General features: G+C 44.9%; 1 protein-coding gene and 1 non-coding gene across 13 annotated transcripts in view; one reads left to right on the top strand and one right to left on the bottom strand.

The window, feature by feature from the left end:
- Positions 1-25,709, top strand: part of LOC100119816 (probable Ras GTPase-activating protein) — a 191,725-nt gene that overhangs the window by 132,657 nt on the left and 33,359 nt on the right. The gene's annotated exons all lie outside the window — the stretch shown is intronic.
- Positions 25,335-25,527, bottom strand: LOC116416425. The gene has a single exon (XR_004226862.1). It is a non-coding gene; the product is annotated as a U2 spliceosomal RNA (small nuclear RNA).

The following is a 25,709-nucleotide window of genomic DNA, read 5'->3' on the forward strand; positions in this document are numbered from 1 at the left end:
TGGAGCGGGAAATGCAAATGTGGGCACGGATGTATTGGGAAAGGTTTATTATCGAATATATTTTCCGTAGGCGGAGTGTAGCACCCGGACGAATGTGTTTTTGTAGATCGTCTCTAAGAAGAAGTGAAGCATACATTAATGAAATGCCTGTTGTGTAATGTACACTCGCTTTTGCTCTCAGGATTTTCGCAACAAAAATCGTTGATGATAAATCAAGGGATAAATCCACTAACGTTCTCACCTCTTACGCTTATCTAATTTAAAATTGCAGTGTAGTGTGTGCCTGTATAATAACGCAAGAGCAATCAATCCTAATACGGAAAACAATTAGTAGCTCTAATATAACCCAAGAGTTTTCTACGCACCGTTAGAGAAAGAAAATAAGTGTTCTGACGCAACGCGTTTTTTTTTATACTGTTAATACCCATGCAAAATCGCGAGTATTACAAGCGATAAGGATTACGGACAGATGACGAAGTATAGCTTATCCGGACAGTATCGAGTATATCCTCGACGCGCGCAACACAAAGTTCACTGACATTACGCAAACAAGAGTCGCGCACGTGGCCCGCATGTCGACGAAATAACGCGGACGTCGACGGCGTGCTTGTTAAATTTTTTTTCTATTAATTTTAATGGCTGCGCTGAGTTGAAACTTTGGAATAACGTGTCGGGAATAAACGAGGGGGTATTAATTGGTTATTAACAGGGGATCCAGAGGGAAGCTGATTAAAATTTGTAAAGCGTTTGAGGCTGCGAGTATTTGAAAAATTCTTTTGGTATGAGAAATATAGGAGGATTAATCGATTGATAAATTTTTTAGTGACTACGTTGTAGCATACACAGCGAGGTCGATTGAAAAATCGTTCTTGGAAGCCGTAGCAGTAATAGAAATGAAATTAGAGCACGAGCCACTCGATGAATGAACAGACGAACCGCGAAGATTAGTATTGCGTAATGATATTCTCGGAAAGTGCGTTACGTCTATCCTTGATTAATCCAATTTCTTCCAATCTGTTTCGCCATCGTAAATTTTCACACGTGTAACGTATTTTCCATCGTGTCTTCATTCAAATCTCTACTAGTGACACATATGAAATTCGAAGAAGTCGTACAGTAGTTTACTCTTCCAAATCGATCCTCACAAACTTCCCTCGCCAGCGAAAACAAACCATCGATAAAATCTTCCCCAAATATTCTCTCGCTTGACTAAGTCATACTCCTGAAACTCTAAAAAAAATAATACCCCTCGATCGCTCGTCAAGGATTAAAACGTTGAAGAAACACGCCGTCGAAAGCATCAAAACGAATTATCAGGCAGAAAACCGATATCGAATCAAGAGCGAGTTTTTTTACCCCTTCGACAAAACGTCAAGGGGAATCAAAATCCGCGTCTCTCGCATCACTGCTGCAGCAGCCCATACGCTTTCCACGACTGCAGCTGCCGATTTCCCCGACTGCACTTTACCCCGGCGATCTCCTGAAAAATCCGATAAAGATCACAATTAACCCACTCCGCCTCTATTAGCCGTCACAAATAATAGCTCCTCGTTGGAGAGCCAGAAAAAATGCAGCCCGGCGCTTACAAAGCGCGATCCGGCTTAATCCGCAAAAATGTGCGCTGTACTCGCGCCCTCCCCCTTTACACACGGTATAGCCATGCGCGTGCCGCTGCTGCTACCCTTTTTCGATCTTGCTTGCGTCTGATCCCTGAAAAGCTAGTTTATGTTGCTACTCGTCCGGACAGCGGCGGTGGGGGGCGCACGCACGCGATGAAAAAGCCAAGCGCAGGAATTTTTATAGTATATAGCCGGAGAGCACATGCCTGCAGCTTTTTGCGCGTCGCGTCTTCGATTTCTTTCGACGATTTCCGACGGTATTTTTAGATATATGGTGCGTGTGTGTGTGTGTGTGTACCTGGACTATTAACGACCGGAAGATCAGTTCGGTGCACAGCACAGCGGCAGCGTTTCCTTTTTCGAGGTAGTCGTGTTTTTATCAGTCGCGCATTGACGCACGTCGACGATGTGTGTACTCCGAAATGGGAGTGCGTTTACGGTAGTGATTTTTTTTTCTCATACGGGATGCGTTTTTACGCATTGGAAATGGGAAAGCTTTCTAGAATCGACGAGAGCCGCCGTTTATTAAAACTGTATGTATGCGACGTGAAATCGAAGTAGGTGATGCGTATCGAAGGTACAGTATCTTTATGGAAATGATTTTAATGAAATACGAGAGAGACGCGTATCCGATTGCTGACTTTCATCTGCTTTATAACTTATTAATAATATATAAAATCATTTTCCAATCGCATATGCGCAAGCCCTCGATTTTTATAATCAGATACCGCAGACTGAATCATCGTATCGAATAAAATCAGGCCAGCAAAGAAAATAAAAGGGAGAAAGTCGAATGCGAGTCAATTATGCTTATGCGAAGAGGCAAATCCTGTCTGGCTCTCTATACAGGGTGCGGGACGTCGAAAGTTACCTTTTTCTTTCGCGTCCTGTTTACATACGCGCAAGCGGGCCCATTGTCACGACGACCACGCTGACATTCCGTTTTGTCATGGCATTTGCATAATTAGCCCGGTCCTCGAATGCGAATCCAATCCTCTCTCCGGCTGTCGCACTTATACCGTATGCTAAGTCTACACAGGCTGTGTATACAAGGTAAAAAATTTCCGCCAAAAAACAAACAGCGACGCTGTATTAATCTCGAGCAAAAGTATCGAATCCGCACTGCGACAATATTTACCTCCAGCGTCTCTCTTTCATGAAAAATTTCAATCTGCCTCGGAAGCATCGCTTTTTCGCACACACACCCCCGCACCCAAGGGACTAGCCTCCAGAAAGAAATCATCATCCTTTGCGCCCGGTCTCTCTCTCTCTTTCGATCTAAAGTGAAAAGCTCGACCGAGTCCCTCTGAAAATACGTTCCTCTCTCTCTCTCTCTCTCTCTCTCTCTCTCTCTCTCTCTCTCTCTCTCACTCTTGGCTCCTTCGCTCTGTAAACAAGGCCGAAGGTATTGCATTCCTTCGACCGCGAACCGGCTTGAGAAGACTCTTCTTCACTTCTTGTTCTTCTTCTTCTTCTTCTTCTTCTTCGCTGCAGCAGCAGCAAGCTCCATACGGGCGAGGAAGAGATGTGTGACTCACGTGGTCGCCAGTCAGGAGGTCCACTCTCGGGCCGCGAGAGATAACTTTTCCTCCTCCTCTTTCGTGTGCCCTGTCATCTTGATGCGCCTTTCTCGGATGGCTTCTCTGAGGTGTATACGCTGAGAGAGTTCGAAAGGGACTTGTATATAGTCGCGCTGGTACGGTGCAGTGGTTCACGGCTTGGGGAATTGACTCGCCGCCGATGAAATATTCGTGTTCTTTTGGAGAGAAGCTCGCTGGCGGATGAGTTTTTACAGTGGTTATTGGAGGCGGTGATCATATATGGTTATGGACTTCTTTTTTCATGAATTTATGACCACCTATAACGATATCGAGTTTTGGTATTAGATCCGATTACCTTATAACTCGATTCGGTGCAGTTGGAAAAGCAGAGAGCAGCACACAGTTAGGCAATTTATTGTCTCGCCTTTGTTGAGCTCGCAATCACAGGACAAATCAAATTGCTTCGATTCAATTACCGGAAATTTCAAGTTGTGCCCCGACGAGTACCAACAAAAGCGTTTACCGCGCTCACAATTATCTCCCTGAGTGACAGGGGCTTCAATTGTCATTAGCACGAAGTCATTAGAATTTATTGCACTGCTGCAGCTACTAAAAATCAGTCCATCTCAACTAACGCATGAAAATAATTTAAAAGCACACGAGCTTCGAAAACAGGAAGCGAATAAAAAGGAACACCGCGTTCCAGAGCCAGACAGCCAAAAAAAAAAGAAAATCCCCGAGCACCATGAATATTTAAACAATTTACAAGCGGACAAGAATCGAATAAATAACGCCGTCGAAAAAACTACATAGCATTCGTGCTACATTCGAATAAAATTCCTGCACGCTCGCATCTCACTTATTGGCACTCTCTCTCTCTCTCTCTCTCTCTCTCTCTCTCTCTCTCTCTCTCTCTCTCTCTCTCTTCATTTTTCCTTTTCGAAGCCAGTTCAACGACTCTCGAGTTATTTAAAGCTCGTCTCCCCTCCCCGAAATGCAGCAGCAACAACCCTCGGCCGTATCCCGACCTGGTGCCCACGCGGCCCCCTCCGGTATAAACCGATATTTTTTTCGCCTTGGTTAACCTCACGTCGACCCACATTGTTTTTTTACACATACGGTCGCGTGTATCAGAATTTCGATTTATCAATTTGTTCGCGTGTGGTCGATAATTCATAAAAGTAAGAAATCGTGTTATACGTAAATTGTACAGTGGTGTGGAATTTTGGTGCAGACGACTAACGGGACTTGATCGTAGTAAAATATAATTATAATAAAATATAATTATAATGTTCGCGGATGATTGAATACGCCGTTTGGAACTAAAAATGCGTAGTAGGAGGATTTTTCTGGATTCATCATCGCATCCCTTGATGATAATACGATATTAATGTTTGATATTAATGTTAAGTCATTACGGTCGCACGCGAGATTGTAGCGTGACTTATGTTCTGGTATACATATACCCCGGAGCCATTCACACGATCTCCGAATGCGAAGCTTTCTATGTGTGTACAATCTTAGTATCAAAAACCGAAGAATTTAACTCTTGAAGCATTATTCATGCGAGAAACACCATCTGCTTACTATTCGTCATACAAAACGCTAAGAATACAGCGATTCTCTTGCGTCGATGCACCGACAGCAGCTTTTCAGATTCACATAATAAAAAGCCTGTCCGCGCGTCATAAAAGTCACGTAGAGCCCATAAAAAAGCCATCCCACATGGACGTAAAAATAAAACGCTCGCGCGTCGCCATCAGAAATAGCGTCGAAGCCTTCGATTCACCGTCGTCTATACGTGCATTTACACAGGCGGCCCCCGTCGATATACCAACGTGTGTAACGTTCGAATCGTCACTGCTATATGCGCACAGTCGTGTGCTGCAAATATTTAATAATTAATCCGTTAGCGGCAGTACACACACACACGCGCAGACACGGTCGATTCGACGCGAGTTCCACAGTCGACTCCGGTATTGATTCTCGCTTTGAGGGTAGTGTACAAATTGACTGTACAAAATTCAATTTGGAATACAACGCATCGATCGCCAAAAATAATAATTACGAACTTGTACCCAAACTCGTTTCCTGCCAACATATCCGTTCGCGGACGCATCCAAATTATGCAGCAGACCACAATTTTCCTCGTCTGCACCAGCACTAGCAACAGCTCGTCATCGCCGTGGTATACGTGACACGTCCTACTTGTAGAGCCGCACAGGCGCCCTATACGACAGGCAAAAGTGCCATTAGACGCGGGCGCGCGATTAAGGCTATAAATACCGGAGGACAAAAGGAGGACCGTCTCGTCCGTTCGTTAGCCCGTCCGTTATACACGAACCTGTGTAGATGCGCGTCGGAAACTCGATTTGGAGACGCGACTCGGAAGGGCAGAGAGAGTGAGTTGAATGAAGAGGTCTGGTGTGTGTGTGTGTGTACAGACGGAAAACCCGTTGTCTCTCGTTGTGCAGCGCTTAGGGAAGTGGATGGAACTGGAAGTGATTAATTGGAGGCTTGATGTTTAGGGACTGGTTTGAAAAATGGTGCTGGTTGTCGTTGTTGAGGAGCTTGGGTCAGATGTGGGATGAACTTGATCTCGTATATTAATGAGGGCAGTCCGCCTGTGCAACCGAGTGGTTTTAGTCTTAATTAGAACTGGATATGGTATACGTCTCTATAACTCATGATAAACTTAATTGTATTCGAAGTATCTTATCCAACCTTATCGTATTCCAATAGTGTATTCTGAGAATAGTGTATTCGTTACAGGTTGACACTATCGCGACACCAATTAATCAAAACACCTCTAACTCTGATTCCTGCTTCTACTGCCATATATTCAAAGCAAAAGCTCTCTCTCTCTCTCTCTCTCTCTCTCTCTCTCTCTCTCTCTCTCTCTCTCTCGTCATAGTGTGCGTCATGAAACCGAAACAGCGACAATAAGAAATAGAGCATGTGTACGTGCGTACAGTTCGTAGTAAAGGCGTAAATAGATGCATTAGTAGTAGTGGTGTAGGTCCCTGCGTGTACGCGTGAGTCAACGTCACCATAAATCGCGTGCGCTGGTCACTTTAATACCTCGCGCCGGTAGCTACCGTTGCGCTCGTGAAAGTGCACTTTCTAACAAAAACGATTTATCTTTTTCACCGCGTATAATACGATTATTATTATTATTCCTGCTCGGACATATCTGCATCGCAATTAGCATGTGAATATGCGGCTTTTTGACATTTTTAATTGCATCTAATTGAGAGCCATTAGCAGGCTTCTATACATCCTCGAAGACCAATTACCGCGTGGCTTTGACACTTTAGAAAGCGTTTAGAGAAATGTTTGCGTGCGGTCTTTCGATTTTCGGATGCAACTAGAGCACCACTAGAAAACTAAACAAAAGAACTTTTTTTTACGAAACTATCTAGAAAATTGCGACGCCGCGCGCAATCTCGAGCTGGAAACGAAAAATGCGTTTGTCTGTTTACGCATCCCTTTCACTTTCGTCGTCGAGGTAAACTCTCGTCCGCGCTTGATTTATGCTAGCTGACTCATATAACGGGAGGACGGACGAGGGGAATTCAAATTTTCGTTTTCTTTATGCGCCGCCGCGGACAAAGTGTGTATGCGTCGAGAGCATCTGCAGGAAATAATTAAAGGAGCTGATTGTCGCGATTTATTCGAACGGTTATTTTTAGCTTGCGCATCAGCACGTGGTGTACGTGGAAGATGCCTTATTGGATTTGCGGCTTGAATGGATCGGAACGAGCTTATTTTCTCTCCTTGCAACATGTGCGCGTGTACGCAATTTTTCGGAGAATATGCGGCAACGCGAGGATATTTTGAGTCGAGCGTGATGTATACTCCGGGATAAATCTTCGAGCGAATTCGAAGCTGATGGAAAAGGTTGAGGCAGGGCTAGTTATGAACTTGTTTGCTATATAAGAGCGAGAAAGTGACAAAAGTGCACTAAGCGGTCCTATACCTCGAGATTTATTCGTATTCTTATACTGTAGTACACGAAGTTCCGTTTGATTGGCCGAAGGGATGACTTTCCTAAGCCGTGTGTGTGTGTGATACATCACGAGTCGACGTTAAGCGCCTCGCGTCACGCGACGAAAGTGCAATGATTCTTCGTCTCTGACTCACGCTCTTGCGTATGGTATACCTGAATGCAAACTTTGCGTATACGCTACTTTCTCAATGGAAATTCATAAGAGAACTTCGGACAGGCTTGAAATAACCGCAGTCAGAGTTCGCGAGCTTTTAAAAATAAATCCACGTGGAGAAACTCGTTTGGCGAGTGATGCGTGGATCTTTTGCCGCTTAAACTTTTTGCTTCTATAGTCTCGACTGAGTGCAGGCAAAGTATATTATAATTATTCTACACAGACTGATATAGATTCTAAATATATTTGGAATCATCTATACGACTATAGAGTCATCGAAACTTCCGCAACTGCAGATCAGAGCACGTGGACATGCATAACGCGATTAAACTTCTGACTCACGGTTCTCTCTCTCCCGGCGAGTAAAAATCGAACTGCGTCGGCTTCGGCGAAAGGAAATCGGGCCGGCGATGTATATACCCTCGCGTAAAACGACGTTGACGACTGCTTATACGGAGGTCAATGAGATCCTCAATCGGTTAATTAGCGCGACTGCACGTGCGCGCAAGCGGCGGAGGATACGTCCGTGTTTGTGTGTAGAAAAAGAAGAGCCAGTCGGAGATGAACGCAGTGAGATTCACAGTTAATTATCCGCTGGGTGCACTCACATGTGCTTTTTTTGCGCTGCAGAAGCGGCTGGGGTTTCGTGTCGACTTTTGCGAGAGCGTGTAAAATGGGTATTAGTCACTCGAGAGGATGGAATTGTTCTTTTTTTTTGGTGGAGGTATTCTCAGTGTGGCTAATGTGTTTGGAATTTTAAGACAAGCCTTTATGTACTTTTATCTATGTTATTCGTATAACCATAAAGCATAACTAACGTTTCTGTTTTTCTTCTCTGTTGCAGGTGAGTTTCATAAAAAAAAACTCGGAGAAAGTAGCCCGTGGCATTCAGGAAAGTAAATTACAATATTTTCAGCAACGCGCTCAATTGTCTACTGCATTAAATTGCTACAACAGCGAGTTCATACACAGAGTCGCTGCAATAAACGTTTCGGCAAATCGCCCGGCCGTGAAAGTAGTCGTCCACTTTAAATACACGCGTATATTAAGCCTAGCAGTACTCGTTCCCCGCAGCTAAAAAGGGCGAGTTCCGGCTTTCGAAAAAGCTCGCGCTCGCAAATGGCACTTCCGGCCGGGTTTAGGCTCGCGCTTGAGGGAGGGTATTTTCGTATATAGCTTTAGCTTCGCTCGTTCCCGACTGCATCGATGCCTGTTTAGTCTGGCTTGTGTACGTATACCTACAGCAGAGGACGGAGCCTATGTATGTATGTGTAAAAGGGGAGGACTCAATGGGTCTAGGCGCGATCGTTGCTTTTTTTTCGGAAGTCCATAGAAGGTGGCGCATCGAGGAGGATCTTCTTTTTAAAGTTACGGTGCTGAATAAATGTATTGTTCGGGGCTTGTATCTGTAAAAGCGTGATGATAGTTTGAAATGGAAAACGGTTTTTAATAATGTGTGAATTTTTATACTAGACGATTATTAAAGGAATATAAGCGATAAAATACAATTTTTTTGAAACTTTAAAAGGTCTCTATTTCCGGACGCGCTACATGCTATCCCTCTGTACCAGCGCGTTTAAAATAGAGTGTACAGCACGGAGGAACAAGGCAGCTTTTTATAGCACTTTTGTAATGTAATGAAGAGCTATTTTCGCCCCGTGAAAGAGCCTTAAAAGCTTTCGAAAAATTAAACGCCTCCTGAAACTGCTCCGCTGAATTACTTACGACGATGTAATTTATAAATAAAATAGCTCTCACCCTCACATCCAGAGGTTAAAACCCACAAACACACTGACACGCAAAATCAGCGAAGCGTTTGCATAAAAGTCAGATGAAATACGCCGATACGCCAATCTTTCTTTTCGTTTTATTTTATTCGTCGGCGATAAACGACGAGTCAAACGAATGCAAACTTTGCGTATACGCTACTTTCTCAATGGAAATTCATAAGAGAACTTCGGACAGGCTTGAAATAACCGCAGTCAGAGTTCGCGAGCTTTTAAAAATAAATCCACGTGGAGAAACTCGTTTGGCGAGTGATGCGTGGATCTTTTGCCGCTTAAACTTTTTGCTTCTATAGTCTCGACTGAGTGCAGGCAAAGTATATTATAATTATTCTACACAGACTGATATAGATTCTAAATATATTTGGAATCATCTATACGACTATAGAGTCATCGAAACTTCCGCAACTGCAGATCAGAGCACGTGGACATGCATAACGCGATTAAACTTCTGACTCACGGTTCTCTCTCTCCCGGCGAGTAAAAATCGAACTGCGTCGGCTTCGGCGAAAGGAAATCGGGCCGGCGATGTATATACCCTCGCGTAAAACGACGTTGACGACTGCTTATACGGAGGTCAATGAGATCCTCAATCGGTTAATTAGCGCGACTGCACGTGCGCGCAAGCGGCGGAGGATACGTCCGTGTTTGTGTGTAGAAAAAGAAGAGCCAGTCGGAGCTTTTTATAGCACTTTTGTAATGTAATGAAGAGCTATTTTCGCCCCGTGAAAGAGCCTTAAAAGCTTTCGAAAAATTAAACGCCTCCTGAAACTGCTCCGCTGAATTACTTACGACGATGTAATTTATAAATAAAATAGCTCTCACCCTCACATCCAGAGGTTAAAACCCACAAACACACTGACACGCAAAATCAGCGAAGCGTTTGCATAAAAGTCAGATGAAATACGCCGATACGCCAATCTTTCTTTTCGTTTTATTTTATTCGTCGGCGATAAACGACGAGTCAAACGAGTTCTAAGTAAACGTCGCGCACTGTTTGACTATCCGGTTTTCTCGAATAGCCCGCACGACCCCCGGTATACTCAGGGGTAATGATTTTCGTCTCTCTAATTAAAATAAGCGAGTGTGTCGGAGCTAGTTTTTTCAATGGGCTGATTACTGGCGCGGCTACGAGTAGTCGAGTAACGCGACAGCGCCGCCCGCGAGAGATAAACTTATACTGAGTATTTAGTTGCTCATATATTATTCATAATAAACCGCTCTCGATTTAATAATCGAATTTTACAATCCGCTGCGTCAGTGTTCGATCGCGAAACTAGCGAATAAATTAACTTCGATATAACAATAATAGTAAATAGTTTGCGCAGAAACACGAATATAAACTCCGCGAGCACACGTTCGCTTGAAACAGCCGATCGCCGAACGTTCTCTCTCACTCCATAAACTACCTCGACCATCCATTCAGTATTGACAGATACTATACGGCGGCGGCGGCGGCACATACACACGAAATTCGCGCGCTCGCGCATAAATAGCGTATTAACGGTACATACCCCCGAGAGTCTGTCGATGGTCTCACGCGTATACATGAGCGCATATAACACATAATTCAAACGCTCGATCGATTTCTTCGGCATTATTAGCGCTCGCGCTCGCTATAAATTAATGCGAGTATATAGCTCTCAAAAATAATTCGGCATTGATACCGCGCGCGCGTTCTATTTTTACGGTGTCTAATTATTTTAGAAAGTGATTTATACCATTGAGATAGCGCGCGCATAGGTTTATCGCGAAAGTTACGCGTAGGGTAATTTAGGTGTGTGTATAAGTTGGTTTCGTAAGAGACAGATTTATCATGCGGCAAGTTCGTTGCTCGCGACAAAGATTTCTCTGAATAAATAAATAAACATCGCATCAACCTTATAACAATGATTTTCATCGAACAATCGCATGTATGATCTCGTATAGGTCACGCAATGATACTCGATCAAGCGAAAAAATAGCGGCAAGAGAGATAGCGGCAATAATGATTTATCATTCTACCCTATATGCCGTATCTATAGGTATATATAAAACTCGCTTTAATCCGCACCGACGGCGCCGTTGCACAAATGACGCCAGGAGTGTTAATCCGAGCAAGCGCGTGATTGATAAAAGGCCGTGCGAATAATTGATTAGGGAGAGCTTGCGATCGTTTGCGTGGGAAAAATCGAGACGGCTCGAATTGCCGCGCGCAGGTTCATGTGCTTTGCTTAAAAAAAAAAGAAAAGAACAATTGCGAGGGAGTAATGATGAATGGCGGAGTTCATTTGGGAATCGAAGGTCGGATTTAATTGGCGGTTTAATTCTGCGGGTAAAAATAATGAAGTAGTTAGTTAGAGAAGTGTAAAATGTATGCATCGTAAAAATTTCGGTTAAGCCGTTAAGCTCTCGCGCAGCTCTTCTCGTTAATTTTAATTTCGCAACGAACTCTCCACGCGCATGAACAATTAATAAATGTTTCGAACGATCTCGCCTTTCTAATCCAGACCGTCCATACTCGTAAGTTCCCGAGAACAATCTCAAAGTCAATTTCACCTGAGACAAATGGAAAACTACCAATTAGCTTTTCCCTCTCGCGTTCATCAACACCTCGACAAGGTCGCAATTCCTGTCGCGGCTCGTTAATGTGTAGAGTGAACCACCTTCACGAAGCACACCCAGTTTTTCAAGTGCCGCAGCACGCAAAAGATCGTCGCGCGCACAAAGGAGTCGTATCGGAAAAGTTGCTTTCGTGCGCGGCACAGCTGCGCGCACCTGCGTGCCCTTGGATTCTCTCTCGCACCTTTGCCTTCTTTTTTTCTCTCTCTCTCTCTCTTTCTCGAGCCGATATTATGGTGTGTGTTTCAAGTTTTACCGTGACGAGAGGTGATTACTTTTTAGCCCGAAGGTTAATAGGATTTTTTTCGTACACACCGTACGTTACGTTCATTTTTATTTTTTAGAGCATAGACTCCCGCTTCATTTACCTATCGGCTCGATATCTCTCTCTCCCAACGTAAACCGACACGCGCGCGCATTACCCGAGCTCTGGAATTTTTCATCGGACAGTCCGATCTCTTCTTCCTCGCTCGCTTTGTGCGCGCACCTTCGATCGCATCTGCTCGAGCGGTCGCGTGCCGTCCCAATTACCCTTAATTATTGCGGCGACGCTCGAGCTCCGCGGCGATCTGCAGCCCGGATAGTCCCCCTTTTCCGTTTCTGTCTCTCTTGGTGCGTGCGGTATGTCGATGTTTATGCGTCTAGAGTGTCGGTAAGTTATGGGTTTTCTGCGGCTTTTTTTGGAGGAAAGGTGTGCGCGTGTGTGTGTTTCCGCGGTTTGTTTGGCGAAACGACGATCGACAGTATGCGTTAATTGATTCGGTCAAGCTGTCGGGTGAAGGAGCTTTTTGTCGGTTTTAGTTCGAGAGGTTGTGCTAATTGCAGGCATTTCGATGTGTGTTTACCGAGGAAATAATTGCTTTTCGCGTTGGCGCGCGTTATTCGGAATTTGAATTTGCGGTCGGATTGATGCGTTTTGCATATGTTGACATTATGGCCTTTGTATGAAGCATTGAAGTAACGTTTTTATCGCATACTTCTCTTAAATATTGTTTTGGGCTTACACTGTAACGGTCCGAGCCTACTACGGTGAAAGCTTTGCTTTCCTTGAACTCTCCAATTTTGAAAGAAAGCTCTATTCGTTACCTCGACAAAAGAGCACACAATAACCGCGCGCTTCATCATCAGAAAAAGGCCTGCGAATTTTCGTGTATACCTACATGCGCTAAAAGGGCGAACGCGCGCAGGCAAAAAAGGAGATCGTTAAGAGAATAGGGCGCCGCAGTAACCCTTTGAACGAGTTGCCGCCTTTGTCTCCCGCGATTTATATACCGTCGCACCTTAAACGGGCCGCGTGCGCGTACCTACGTATGAGTGCAGCGTATGCTGAATGGCGAATACCAAGAGAGAAAGAGGATCTAATTTATTCGTTCCCGCGATTCGAGCTTAATGGGTCGGCTGCACTGAAGCATATTTTCCTTTGCTGTGCGCGGATACCCACTTCATACAGGCTCTCTTCTGGCTCAATCTTTCTCTTATTAATTGCGGGCTTTTTTCTTTATTTGCCCGACGTGTCGCGCGGGTAGCATATGTTTCCGGGTATTAATGCTCCTATGCTGTAATTAGACTTTGAAGCTTCGGGTATACACTCGTGCTAATGATCGTATCCTAGTTATCCGATTTCCATTCGATAAATCGCAACTCTTTTATCCAACGTTGAATAATAAAAAACTGCTGCTGCTACTGCATTGTCAGCCAACAAAAAGCACAACCCATAAATCTCCTCATGGAAATTCCCTCGCGCAGACCTTCATAACCACACTTTTCAAAGCACTCGAAAAAGGAGTGCTCGAAATCGGGCCGTACGAGCGTCGCGCATCAATGCAAAGTGGCCGCGCGCGCGTAACAGCTCTTGGCTGCCGACGCGATAGCCTTATGTCGGAGCCCTCGCTCTCTTTGTGGGGTTGTCTGATGCTACGTAGCCTTTGAGTATATGGACCGGACCCTGCGTCTACTCGTGTCTGGTCAGCCGTTATGACTTTGGAGGGTGCTGTATGGCTTTGTGGGCGATCGTGTTGATTTTGCTATCGAGCTTTGCAGTATTAAAAGGGAATTTTGCGGTGGGATCTAGAACAGGCATTTTTAGAATTTATAACATCCAGTCAAAAATAATAACCGTCCCCTCATAGAGTTAATAAAAGACGACGCGGTCTAATCTCGTGCTTTCCACTCATTACGCCGTTCGCGGAATTAGTCGACACGTGCTTACAAAATTCTCGCCGGTATATACCTTCCACCGCATTAGCTTTCTATATATACACTATAACTTAATTATAAACTCGATACACGCCACGCAATCTCTTTGTTGCTAAACCTCTCGTAACCAACTCTCACGGCGTCTCTGCAACCGACGGTAAAAACAATGAAAAAGAATAAATAACACACGCGTCTCTTTAAAATTCTCAGCATACCACCCTCGCAACACAGCGCGTAGCTTATTACAAATTAGAGGGAAGGAAAAAATAACGCAGACCCCCCGGTGTCTTTCACAATTTAATAAGCAGCCGTCACTACGACAGTTGCGTAATGTATAACGACAGACGCGTGTATAAGTGCATTCGAGGCGTTTTTCGTCGGTCTAATCGCACCTTGACCTAATTTTAGACGCGATTTCCGGTGTCGCGCGCGGGAGGCGACGCTCGATCAACTCGAGCCACGTGAGAATATGGGCGTCTGCCGCGATGACGGAGGAGGAATGCGATACCTCGGTTGTACGTATTCGGAAAGCTTTACAGTACAGCTGCGTCGACAGTTCGTTTTTGTGCGTGAAGTAATTTTCGTCGCGGTAGTAGCATGTATATAATGATTAATGGATGCGATCGGTTTTTATCGCTTTTAAATTGAGCCTAATTACGTATCAACGCATTAATTATGTTTTACGATCGCTTGCTCGTGAGTAATTCGAAATTAAACTCGTAATTAATATTTTACCAAACAACTTTAACGACAATAATTATCCCAGAAGCCTCTTCCTCCATCCAGCGTCTCTCTATCATTATACTCTCTCCTTCGCCGCATAAAACCGCATCGCGACGATCAGTCTAGCCAAGTGTCAGCTTTCGTACAAGTCGACCCGAAAAATCCTCGATACATAATCGCGCGCTTTCCCTGCTAAGCAAATTACAGACGCGGCGGCGGCGGGTCAACATCGTGTATTATATATATGTATATATATATGTAAGTTGTGCAAGTAGGGAGCGTGGGATCGGAGTCACTGTTACGCGAACCTGTAGCCGCACATACTCGCGCTAACGCTTATCTAGCAAGTTAACACGCCTTCGTGTGCGCAGCGATAGTTAGTAAAAGAGAGAGAAAGAGAGATAAGGGACAGCCTGTCGAGGAAGTGCGTATTTGCGTTATGGAACGGTTTGTTTATTATCGTCGATTTCACGCGGTGTTGTTTGATATAATTATGGGGGAAGTACATGCAGGTTTTTTGCGCAGTTACGCTTACGCACCGACGAGCGTGTAATCGACGATCGAAAGAAACATTGAACAAGCGAAATTTGTATTAACGAACGTTTAATTGCAAAGTAGTACAACCAGTCGTTCTTTCCCGGTGTATAACGAGCGCCATTCATAAAATCTGAAATTCAACGAACGCAGCTCGTAAAAATTTTCGAAAAAAACTATCATCGGAAAAACACGATCTCGTCGTTGTTCTCAATAATCATCGTAACTGCGCGTCCGCGCGTCGCGTATACAGCTCTTGTAACGGAAAAATGGCGCAACGGTGTCGTGGGATTCGTGGAAATCGTAAGGCTCGTCATAGGCGCGCGCAAGAAAAGTCGTCGAGCAGGAAGCCCTTTTTCCAATGCGCGAGGTCAAGCTCGTTGTCGAGAGAGTGGTAGTGAGAATGAGTATCGAGTGGCCTTTTGCCGCGAGGAGAACGGGCTGGATTAACTGGATAAAGAACGGCGGTGACGTTCACCGTTGAACTTGGGATGTAGGCGTTGTTCCGAGGTGTGGAATAGAATGTTTGCGGCTTTTGAGGAGAGAATTTTGCGATATTGAGCTTTCTATTTGATTTTGAACGTGAATGAACATATACAGCTTCTCGTAACAATGCCCGTGATTAGCTGGAATTTAATCTCGAAGATGATAAAGCTAATCCTTTATACCGTGGAGGCAGGAAGGCACGTGCGTGAATGCACGTTGTTCGGGATGTTTTGATGACGAAGTACAATGTACGAGAGTAATTTACTTGTTTCTGCGATAATAAGAATTTTTTTTAATTTTATCTCTTTCATGCGGATGTAAATATATAGTGTGTCAGAATTAGAATGATAATCGGTTATCATAAGTGAATAATAACATTGGGCGAGGAGCAACTTTGTGATTTATTATTCAGTGCATGATTGGTGAGATGTACAAGGAAAAAATTCATCGGATTGTCCGTTATATTATGTAATGGACAACAATCGAGAAATTAAATATTTGTAAATTTCAGAACTAATAGCTTTGCGCAAACTTTGAGGATACCTGAAAAGCGTGTAAAACTAGTTTTACTTGATTGAGAAAATATTCATTACCTACCCATCTACAGGCAATCCATTTCGGCTTAAAGGATAAAGTATCCAATTTCACTTTCAACTATTACGTCTTTAAAGTGAAAGTCGATAGTGCGTAGTAATACGAGTAACTGACAAATTTACTTTTCGCTAAATTTATTTCACAACCAAAAAACTAGAACTCAGCACACAATCCTCTCCTATAATTCAATTGACAATCATATCAACGGCACATAGCTCGCATACCCTCGATTAAAAGCTCGGTTCTCAATCGGCATGTCGGTAATTCCATTTGATCTCACGAAGCGCGCGCGCATAATCTTTCTCCACCACCGCAACTACCGCCACCGCCGCGGCCGCAGCGCAGCATCGGTAGCCTCGAAATATCCGTTATGCAAAATAACGCCGGCTGAATCGTAAAACGTCCCGCCCGTGGTAAATTGATTCTCACGAGCTGATGCAGCAGCAGCAGGAGCTACTCTCGCGCGGGAATCACGAAACGACTGGCCATTTCGAGAGATCTAGAGAAGAGCCGAGTCGAGATTTCTCTACGACATTCCGTACGTACGTAGACGCTCTGCCGATGCGAATCTATATACCGGCGAAAAATGTACGTTTATGTACGCGCGCGAAAGAGAGAGAGAGAGAGAGAGAGAGAGAGAGAGAGAGAGAGAGAGAAAGTGAAGCGGAGAGAGATAAGATCGTGGGTTACTATTCTTTGGATTTTCCTTTGGTAGTAGAGTGTCGGATGTTCGGAATAGCGATTTCCTTTTGGACTGAGGGGCTTTGGCTTTTTGTTATTCAAATACGAGGCTATGGGCGCGAAATTCGATTTTCGACCTGTCGAGGACGGATTTTGGATTTGAGATGGGCTTTGTTGGATTAGAGGCACGCGCGCGCGCATGTGTTTGAGAGAGGGACATCTGCATGCGCGATTATACGGGATTATTCTTTGGATAATTTGACTGATTTACAGGCGGATGGAAGTTTCGGGTTTGGGACAGGCTGCGTATTGATCTTCGATTTGAGACGGTTGTTGATGGGTTGAGACGTAGTGTTTGTGTATGCAAATTGGGAGCTGTACGTTTTATTTCTTTGTTATTTTAATAGTATCGATTTCGTTGATTTTTACGGCGTAGATTTTTTATTTACAGTTTTACAAATTGATCAGCATAAAAGCGAAATGCTTACATCAGAATAATTCATATTTTTTTGTATAAAAAAAGTAATCGTGTAACCCAGAGCGAAATCAAAACCACAATCGCCACGCATCCAATTTCCGCGTTCGGACAAAGAAGTATCGCATCTATAATATCGTATAAAAAAAGTCCAATTTTTCTCACTTCTCCAGAGTCCACCGCCGCGACGGGACTTGAGCGCGCAGCTCTTTTTATGCAAGTCAATGCTCGATGCCCAGTGAGAATCACAATCAGAGTAACGCGTCCATTTACGAGAGCTTAAAACATCTGCCAGAGCCGCCCTATCGATGTCGACACTGCAGCGATGCAGCGACGAGTGGCCCACACCGCCTTAGTTGCATACCCCTGCATATTGAGTATATTATATTCATTTTTCCATACGTATGGATTTTTTTACGGATAAAGGAATACATTTTTGAAATACACAGAGTAGTATCGATGTCTCAACAATAAAATTTAAAAAATGCTACTAAAAATAATTCCAAAAACAAACTTTCCAAAATCCAAATTTAGAAATCTGCCTATTACAAGTTCATCCTCCCAAACTCCCTCGATTAACGTCCCGAACTCTTCTCCTTCCTCTCACGTCCGTCAGCGACGCAGAGAACGTTCCAGATATAAACCCCCAACTCTCACACGCACGCGGCATCGCGTTAACGTCAATCATCGCAACGCGCGCGCGATTTTTTTTCTCCACTCTGTCGAGTGCGTACTCGCATCGACCACCGAGCGCGCGCGGCTCTGTACTAATTTTCTATGGGCTCGCTGACTCGTGATCGATTCAAATTAGCGACGCCGGCCGGTGCGGATTTTTTCACGCAGTTCCGTTATTATTGTGCGCTGTTTGGTCTCCGCGTGTCAAGCTCGTTTATATTGGTGCGCGGATAACGTTGCGTGTATAGAGCGTTTGAATGGTATGGCGGATTTTTTTGGGAACTGCTTTTGACAGCGCGTGATGGAACGCGCTATTTCCAGCTCTTATGGTGTATAAATTCGGTTTTCTCGTGAATTGAGTTGTAATCGACGCATTACAGAGTCGTTCATCAATTTCACCGAATTCGACTCGTTTTTTACTGGCTATCGCGAAGCCACTCTAAAATGCATTATTTTTACCAATCATCAATCTCTCCTCTTCCTGCGATTAATCTTCTCCTCTCTGGGCAGTAAATTAAAGTCACTTTAAGACCGCTCGTGGTACACATATGCTCAGGCCATAATCCCGCGGTGCATTTTTCATCGCGTCGCAAAAAAATGACCGAAGAGAGACGCGTCCGAGTTTTTCCCACATCGCATCAAAAGTCCGAAAAAAGTCGAGTAGATATAGGTATGTGTACGCGCAGGACTTTCGATCGAGTGGTATTGGTGCGGTATCGACGGGTAGCCACGGAGAGAGTATAAAACGCCGTGGGGTGCTCGGGAGAAACGTCCACTCGAGGATGGAGTTTTTTTTCGGATTGCAGAGGAAAAATACGCTGGGTCGAGTGCGAGCGGCCCAACCGACGTTTCTCGTGTGTAAATATTCAATATGCGGAATATTGAATATTTTCTTTTATATTTGCCGAATAAATATTTTAGTGAATATTTGCAACGGTCACCAGCCCCCACGTGTCACCCATCGTTCCCGCTCTTCATCTGCTGCACACTGCAGCGCCTCGTCATCGCGCCTCCAATACACATCATCAGCATCTGACCGATATAAATCCTCGAAGAAAAAGGAGGCACAAAAGCGCGTCCACTCGGAAATGCGGGCCTCGATAGCCGTGAAAAATCGCGATAGCGATTAGCAGCTACAGCATCCAAAGGCCCTGGAAATTTATGGACAAGAGAGAGGGACTCCACGCGGAAGCACGACTTTTACAGCCTCGCACGCCCCTCCGGTGCGTCGGCTCTCGACTATACGATTGTTGCTCGATTTGCCCGTATAGTTTTGATTCTTCTCGGAGGCGATTGTTGGAAAGTCGTAAAGTCACTGCTGCCCCAAGTTATTACCGATGTTCAGCGCGTGTTTCGATAGCGGCGCTGTTGTAATGTTGCCCTCTACTACTACTACTACGGTCATCTCTGTGATATACAGCTTGGGGAGTCTTATTATTCAAACGTTATTATTATTCAAACGCCGAGCAAATGATACGGTAGCGATGCTGAAATAAAACCTTAAGTTTTTTCCAGAAACCACAATAACTCTTTCCACCGTCTACAAACTACTACATTCCTCCGCGTGTGTGTTCCTACATCCGTTTTCCTCTTCGCCACGTTGTATACAAATTCCCGTATAAACCTATACACTCGCGATTCCCGGTTGCGAATTGGAGGCAACAATGTGTATGTCCGCCGCGCTCCAAATTGTTTGGTCATCCCCGGGCTATAAATATTCCCGGGGCACAATGGGCCGCTGCCGAGCTACGCGAGCGACGAGCAGCTGAACGTCCGACTTGGGGCTCGTGCTGATGCTGTCGGATTGCGATGGCGTGTGGATATTGGGAGGGTGAAAGGAGAGAGTTTTGCGGATTATAGTTGGATTTTGGGTTTTTGGTAGGGGTGATTCTTTTTTTTTTTATTTTTATCGGAAATTCTTATTCCGCGTCGCATAAATCTCGATGGAAGTGCGTTCGATGAGCCAAAATAAGCCGAAACGCTATAAATTACGAGACCCACTCCAGAAATTAGCTCCGCATCTGCATACAAAGCCTGACCTGATTAAAAAGTCAGAAATCAAGCGGCAAAAATAGGCAGCGACAATAGCGGCGCAGACAGCTCGAAAAAAAAGAGGGTCGGCCCCATTTCTGCAGACAGTCTGCGCTAGCGCCAGACGCACACTGTGTATAGAAAATGAAAGAGAGATTTCGGGATGGCACGAATCGCTTTTCGATTGACTGACCTCACGGGCCAGTATTTTGCTCTTTCTCTCCCCGTCGAAAAAGGGGTGTATACGGTATACTACGACCCCGGGGTGACGAAAAAATAATGCTTACCAGTTTCGGACGCATAAAAGGACGCGTGTGTATTTTGCTATTGCCACAAGATCCTGCGAGTCATTGCCCTTTTTGCCTTTGCAGTATATCGATGATATCGTGCCGCGGTGTTTGCAGTTCTAAACGAAGTGAGCGTTTCTTGCTAGCGTGCTTTCGAGGACTAGACCTTTTTTTTTGAAAAGCGACGAGGTAGAAGAGAGCTTCTGATAATGCAGTTGATGAAAAAGGCGTCGATAATCGCTTGTAATGATGACTTAATAGAACTGCGGCTGTGTAACGTGGATAAAAAGTCGCTGGAGTCTATTATTACAGAGAGGGTTTATCGAACCGTGATGATTCATAATTTGTGGCTGTGTTTTCTCGCGCAGGATAAATGATTAGACGCCACAGTCGATAAACAAAGAGAAACCTATCGATATTCTTACGTCGCGTATTTTCACAAAACAAACGCGGAAGCCGAACGCGGACGAAAAAATGAAGTCGTAATCGTAAACCTCCGCACAGCAGCACCTAATCCTTATACTGCCGAGCATAAACGTCTCAATAACACAGTCGCATTCGCGAGTCGCCAGTAGCGCAAAAAAAACCCTTAACACACAGCAGTAGTCCATACGACTCTACGGCCGGTGTCACCCTCGAAAAAGCTCAGTCGCGCGCGCGAAACAATACCCGCGCGAGTATAAACGTCTAACAATTGAAAAGGCGCACGCGGGGCGATTTGTAGCGCTCCTCCCGTCAAATTTCGCGCGAGCGCAAGCGCGCGCCTCGTAAAACGAACTCGGCTCTCTCAGTCTCGCCTGGGGGGCGACTCTACCCATAAAACACTTTAACGACATCTTAAATCGCGCTTCGGCTTTTTTCTCGCCCGCTAAACGCCCGTCCTCTGCATTGTCCGCGATGCGCCCGTAATAGAGTGATAAATTAATGCATAGCGCGAGCGAGTGCAAAACTTACCCCTTTTTAAAGGCCGAGAGAGGAAGAAGTCGTATGTATGCATGAGCATTTTTACGCGAGACTTTTCGGGGTGAGAGTGCGAACGAGCTCGAGCTGATGGATATTCGCTTTACGAGGGATGATGTGTTGGGGGATAATTTATAGGCGCTGAGTATGGCGGTGGACGTTTTAGCGTGTTTATGTGTGTTGCATCGTACGTGTAGTGCATTCTCTGCTGCTTTTATGATCCGAGTAAATAACACGTCAATAAAAATACATAGTTTCGAAACTAGTAAAAACATTTTTGCTAAAGTAATAGTTTTATTACCTGGCGGTGAAAACACACAAAGAGAATTTTTCGACCCGGCAGTTTAAAAATTCCATCCACTCTTATTCTACGGCCGCATTAATCCGGGCTGGATTATCTCCTCGATTTCTTTTCCACATTCAAGAGCGCATTAGCAAATCTATTCACGGAGTAATGGTCCGGAAGTAGACGCGAATTTCGCCCGTCGTGTGCGGCTTCGGTTAACGCTCAATTTAAGCGCGAGCCCGCAATTAGAAAATTAGACGGCCGCTCCTGTATTGTAGAGCTTGTAAAAAAAAAAAAATTAATCCTGTACACTTCTCTTCAATTTTTCCAACTCGACGATCGTTACTTATTTACAAACAACGAAACAATCTCAAACGCACGTATCTCACGCCAGAACCAAGGACAATGCGCAGCCGCTCTTTCTCTCGCTACCTTTCGATTTAGCCGTCGAGTTCACGCGGCCGCTCGCACGTTTTCCCGCGACTTTTTGCAGATTTCCCGCGCGCATTACACACCTCTCGTATACTGCGCCCCTTTTTGCACTTTACGATATGCCATACAGTCGATTTCTCTCCGGAGATATTACGAACGGGAAGTGCCGCGTTGCGGATGAACGCAGTTATAAGTCGACTATCATTTTCTCTCGCGGCGATATTCTCGTTAGTGGACTTTTATGTACAGTATGCGCTGCGCGCCGCTCGATTTGTCTTTACGGCTTTTCTTTCAGCCGGGCGTTTAATAATGAGAGAAAATTATCGGGAAACTTTTTCGCGGCCGATTGTCGAGGAATGCTGTGCGCGGTTTTGCATTTCGCACGCGGCCGTTGTGTACTGGTATTTTTACGCCGAGCTGCGGTTGTTTTGTTCCTCGCGATGATGATTAAGTAGTCGGGTGATCGATTTTTATTGCATTCGAGTGAGCTCGATGTGGAGCACTTATTACGTAAGTGTATTGCTGGTGTGATCGTTGAATTTGGTATTCGAGAATAGAGGAAAAGCCTTATTGAAAAGCGATGCAGTTCGAAGAAGTCGAGCTCTCGAAATTTTTTTAAAACCATTAGAGAAATTAAAAAAGTTAACGACCTCTCCACGGGTCATTAATCTTCGGGAAAGAAATCCATTTTCCCAGAAAGCCACACACCCACAATTACCTCGAGCCAAAAGACTCCTCCTACACTGCCCGAAATTCCTCAACTTTAACCGAGTTTCCCTCATCAGCGTATCCGTCACACATCATCCATCTTCATGACACCCGTTGGTGCATCCACACCACTACTGCAGTTTCGCGCGTGGAGGGTCAGCATGAGGTCCATCCGAACAGCCGGCCATACCCCATGTCGCGACTCGCCCCAACCCGTTCGCGGTGCAGCTCACCGGATCATAATGCATCCGGCTGTTCTGGACGTTCTCCATATGTTTCAGTTTGTTGCTCTCGCTGCGGGTTAAGTTTTCGCGATTGGCTTCGTTTCGGAATTGTTTTTATAAATGTAGCTCAATAAGATCTACATCGTTAGTGTATTAATTAAAATTTTATTTTTTCTCCATCTAACAATGACTAACGAACGTGTTTTTCTTGCTGTTTCAGGTGAGTCCCGCAAACTTCCCACTGCCGTCGCTAAAAAAAATCCACTATTTTGTTTAACACCCCAGCAACACAGGAGAGTATAAACACATACGCAAACACCCCGGCCATTCATCAAAATTTGTTGCTGCATCGCGGAGTTAATCAGCCCAGAATCCGCCCATAAATCAATCCCTCGAGCTAGACACACTATAAAAATCTGCATCGGTCCCCTGCATTAATTCATACCTATATGTATACGTATGCACCCCGTCCCAGACAGACTCTTTCCCGACATGCAGTCGGGCGCGTGGCTAATCGAATCTCTTCGCGCGCCCCCTTTTCCTTTCGCGGCTAGGCGACTACGTGAGAGGCTTGCAGGATTTCCCGACGACGTCGGCGTAATCCCTTTTTCCTCTTTGTGCGTGCTGCTTTACTCGATTACGTGCGCGCGAGTCTGGAGTGTGTCTCGTTATTGTTGTCGGTGGATTCGGAGAGAGAGAGAGAGAGAGAGAGAGAGAGAGAGAGAGAGAGAGAGAGAGAGAGAGAGAGAGAGAGAGAGAGACGCCCGCCTCCATTGTGAGTCGCACGCGTGCGTGTCGTCGGGAGGTGACAATAGCAGATGCTAGATTAGCTGAGGAGGAGGAGGAGGAGGAGAGTTTTCGCGGCGAGACGTGTGAGTTGGAGTATTGTGACGTGATGAAACGTCGAATTCAGGATTGTATCTCCTGGAGCTGTAGGCTTTGCCGTGTTTGGATCGAGCGGCTTTCTTTTGTTATGAAATGTTATATAAATAATGATTATCCTTTTCTTAAATTTCTGTAAATCGAGAGCTCGCGCTGATTTTCTCACTCTCTGCAATCTTATCACGAATTCCCATTATAGAAATAGAAAAAAGAGTGTACTTTTAATCGCCGCGTAGAACTCACATTGCAAAACTCTGAGAAAAGCCGCGCATACTTCCCTCAGCCTCAATCACGCTTGGAAATTTTCAGCAGATCCTTCCCTCGATATAAATAAAGAAAGTCACTCGCGAATAGAAGGCAGACGCGGACAGACGTACACACGTATATAGTAGTATATGTGCATACATAGGCGAGATCCCTCTCGGTTAATTAAATTTCTCTCGGTTGGCTCGACGCCGACGCCTTTCGAGACGCCCGTCAATCGTAGCACACGCCTCGCGCGCGTGAACATGAGAAATTCGCACGCGAATCGCCGATACGGGATCGCGAGATGCAGACTCTCGGCTTTCGTGTCGACATTTCCGCGCTGCAACTGTTCGCTAGCTATGCCGTTGATTGAACAAGCGATGAGGGAGAGCATTTTTGCGTGTTGAAACATTTGTACGTTTGACGGGGAATTTAATGGATTAGAATGTTCGAAAGAGGAAGCAATTATCGTCGTTTTTAATTTGCTTCGTGATCGCCAGAAATGATTTTCGTTTTAAAATGTTGCGTAAATTTCTCTGTTATTAAAACTTAAGATAGAGATTATATGGAAAATATCGAACAAAGAAACTACAAAATTTCCACGCTAAAACCGCCGCTCAACGACGACGAGCTCACTTCCTGGTTTCTCGGCTACATACAAAGAGCTATATACAGGCAGCTACTGTGCTACCTGGTCTCTCGTGATTAGCGAGCAAAACGCCGCAGCTCGCTCAGAGTCTATCGCTCTAACCGATCTGACGTGTCGGCGACTCGTGCGCGCAACTATAAGAAGTATGGGTATTCCTCCTGCGGCCAAATTGGGCGATTGATAGGCCGAACGGAACGAGCAGTGCCTGTGTGTATCGGCTTATCGTAGCTGCTGATTTACGTGCGATCCGCGCCCGCTCTCCCTCCCCGCGTTACGCAAAGCTGAACGCGCGTATGGCATAAATCATAGAGAGCGAAGACCGCATGTGAGATATTTTTTAAATATGGGCTTAGGGGCAGTGGCAGCGTTGCAAAGGCACAGTGTTATTGAGAAACATTTTTTATATGAAAAACATGTGCATTTTTTGTTAATTTTTCCGCGTTTGTCAACAAATGCTCGCACATTACTTTTAAGATAAGTTCTCGTGTAAAAAATTGTTTGCATTTATTACTTCTAAAGTTAGCTAAGAAGGAGAAAGGTGTTTGTGTTTGAATTAAATAAAGTGAGCCGTTCCTTGCGGTATTGCAATGCAAGGTCGACTCGCGGCGAAGTCGGAGCAAGCTCCAGCACTTCGTCATTGTCAAAAAATCTGTTCGATATTCTCGACTCCCTGATAGGGAGTCTATTAGATATCAAGCTAATAAGAACAGATACTACACTTTGATCAAAGCCTTTTGGCCGAGAAGCGATGCCACTGGTTTCTTCGGCCTCGAATTTATCACTTTCACGTTGCCATTTCACTTTAGGGTTGCGAAAAATACCCAGTGCGCCGCCTAGCGGCCAAAAGTCGTACAAACGGCGCGCCGTGCGGTGGCCGGTGGCGGCTATTATAAATAATTTGTTTAATTTAAACAATATTACATACGATGCTT

The sequence above is a fragment of the Nasonia vitripennis genome, chromosome 2 (genome assembly GCF_009193385.2).
Source record: "Nasonia vitripennis strain AsymCx chromosome 2, Nvit_psr_1.1, whole genome shotgun sequence".
NCBI lineage: Eukaryota > Metazoa > Arthropoda > Insecta > Hymenoptera > Pteromalidae > Nasonia > Nasonia vitripennis.